This window comes from Neodiprion pinetum, chromosome 2 (genome assembly GCF_021155775.2).
Source record: "Neodiprion pinetum isolate iyNeoPine1 chromosome 2, iyNeoPine1.2, whole genome shotgun sequence".
Taxonomy (NCBI): domain Eukaryota; kingdom Metazoa; phylum Arthropoda; class Insecta; order Hymenoptera; family Diprionidae; genus Neodiprion; species Neodiprion pinetum.
Genome location: NC_060233.1, coordinates 26,563,738 through 26,567,040, shown reverse-complemented (window position 1 = coordinate 26,567,040; position 3,303 = coordinate 26,563,738).

Here is a 3,303-nt window from a genome sequence, read left to right as displayed (position 1 = left end):
TATATCTATACGTGTATGCATTATACCAATGCGGCCCACCTGACGGTTCTCGCGTCGTTTCTCCGGCGTCCCGCCAGCGGGCGCTGGGCAATCTTCGACGGAATACTTTTATTAAACGGATACGATAAAGCTCGAGTTACGACCTAGAGCGCAATGCCCGCGTTTAGCCCAGGGGGCGAGTGGTCCCATTTTCAAAAATTGCTTACCCGTCCCCGATAAAAATGCGTAAACTTCCCGCGTTGCGGGACGCGGAATCGGATCCTCCGTTGGATTCGAAGGACACTGGTAGCCGACGGGCGAGCTTTGATTACGAATGGATCTCTGTCCACCATGCTGGTATAATTGAAAAATTCCTACCTCGATGGACACGCGAGAGAAGTCGAGAATTTAATGAAAGAAATGAAAAAAGGGAAATGAAGGAAAAAAAAAAAAAAAACGAGAAAACACGAAATCCCGACAATTACCGGGTCACTGGGTCGAAGGCTCTTCACGCAAGTACGGAAGTTGCTTTATTCCGTACAATGGAAGTATTTATGCGCAAGGCACAGAGAGACGGGACGACGAGTGTGCAAGTGTGTGAAACGGCACCCCGTAGCTTTCACGCAAAGCTCCGTTAGACGAGCTTCTGTATTTCTTTCCTCTCATTTTTCTTCGTCTTTGCATGTACCTACAAGCTTCCGGCCCTAATAGGCCGAGAACGTTACGCAAACAAAATTGATTTTCCGAAAGCTCTGCGGCCGCTGAATATCCGCCTTCCAGCTTGCACGCATGTCCCAATATTTCCCGCTTCACGGCTCGTTAAACAGCGATTAGGTCACTCGGCTTAGGCTGGTGGGTACCCACTTCATCCCTCCTTGGACCCCGACCCTCTGCGCCGTCGTCGCTGTGCCCGCCATATTGGATTATGACGTCGCGTCAGATAGTGCTGATACATACGCGTTGAACCGTAAGTTCATCGTGCAATTTTTAGATTTCGATGTATCTCGAGAGGTTCCGATTTTTCCAAAATTCATATTCAAAACGAGAACGATACTTCGATTTTTCATTTATCAATGACTTAGGGATGTGCAACTTTTCCACCAGGCTGAATGATCTTCAATTTGTGCGAACAAAATCGTGACTCTTGAAAGACTTCAATCTGTGCTACTGTCTTTAAGCCCTACTAATATCTGTGCTTTGCAGTTTAACGTGACCCTCTCAATTGTGAGAATCCTTGGGGAGCTGGAAATTCACAAATTAATATGTGAATAAACCTACTTCTCGTATACCGATATCGGGCTTAAAATTATGGGTACGAAATAATAGGGGTAAGGGATAACCCCAAAAAATTTATGCGCGTAGTTACGATTTCCCCTCAGCTCCGTTTATATTTTAATCTTTTTGGCGGAAGGATCATAATTCCCAGGGTAGGTATATAATAATATCGACATAAATTCACCAAAGTCGTTCCTGCGCACCCACGCAGTTTGATAATTACGTGCGAATTAATATCTAAGGACGGTGATTGTTCAACGAAAAAAACAGAGATGATCACTTACTAATTGTGAACACATCGGTTCTTCGAACCGACCAAAATTCACGACATTCCGCGAATTGCTCCGAAGGAATGGAAAGCCATAATTAGACGCTAGACACTTGCTCGCTGATAATTCAGACTTTAATAGCCAGCCGAAGTATAATCAATTATGTTTACACGGTACGCTAATGCTCGGTCATAATTTTCAAATTTTCACTGCTCGGACAATTATTCTTTCTGACGTTATCCAAGGCATGGATCATGATGCCTTTGCTGAACGGTTTCGAATCTACGTAAATGCGTAAATCATCGAATGCCGCAAATTTTCATCACAGAGATGACCGTAATTTCGCTCTTCTTATTAGTTTGAATAGCAGTACATCTCACGCCACGTTTGACTCGCGTGTATCTTAATAATAACTACGAGTGGAAAATCATCCTCAGGTAAGGTTTAACGTTTTGTCGCACTCATTTTTGTAAGTCATATTTTTTATGTGTAAGGGGTGTTCCGGGGGGTTTTCGGGGATGTTGGTCACGAATCTGAAATCAGAGCCATGGAATATAGGTGGTACATACATATGTGCCACCGTGCAGGAAAGGGATGAAGCTTAAAGTTCGAAGCTAACAGCTAAAAGCCGAATCTACATCATTTAAAATTTTTACCAGCATTTCAAAAATACCAATCATCTAGAAAAAGAAAAATCAATTTTGTACAAACACATATCACTGTTAGCAAAATTTAACCAAATATAATGTCCCAACAGATCCAGTTTATATTTCTGTTGGTAAATACGACAGAAGTTGTTGAAACTATAACACACAAATTATCATATCAACCTTTAATTTGTAAATTTGTTGCAATTTGTGTTTTTTATTTCGTTGAGTAATGTATTAAAAAGAGGTTAAATCAACCCAAAAATATTAGTGGACCTTCTGAGTCACTTTTTTCTAACCACGTAATCAGAAAATATAATTTTCTATTAAATATGAACATTATGATATCGTATACTACATTTTCGTGGCAAGATTTCTTAATTCAGCCTTCTTAGCAACAGAATTATGTTTTTACTACGTATGTTCAACAAAGTTCCCTCCCCCTCGAAGCAGTCTGGAAATTACTTTTCCTAGGAAACCATTGTACATTCGTCTTGATAATCAATCATGAATAAAGATGAGATGGAAAGAGACAAGCTGGTTGATATATTAAACAGTTGCAAGATTCTCTCACAGGAGTTGGAGCCGTGTCTCCAAAGTTTTTTTTTTTTATGGAAATATAAAGTATTATTGTACCTTACGCCATAAAAAAAAACTCAGTCAGACTTGCGAAATGGTTATATCAACATAGCCGAAACTTCTCGTTTTTCACCTATGCATAATTAACACTTTTCTTGCTGAGTTGAAAGCACCCGTGTTTGGAAGAAGTATTCGATTCAAGAGTCATTTGTAAAAACTCGATAGAGAAAAATATCTGTACGGATTGTCCCGTAGCGAGACAAGTTGCGTTGGATATTTCATATTAAAAGTAATGAAAGAAAAAAAATTAAAAAGAATGGTTCGCATAATCGATCAAAATTTCCAACTTATCGCGCAGCAAAGAGTCTGCTCGATGACTGAAAAACTATTACTTCACGAACTGTGACAATTTTTATTATTTTTTTCTCGCTTCGAAAAACGATTTTCAAATATTCGCTGTACAATGTTTCTATGTAAAGAAGAAAAACAAAAAAAAGAAACAAACAAACAAAAATCCTCCATTTCCAACGAAATAACAACTATCTAGATTCTCC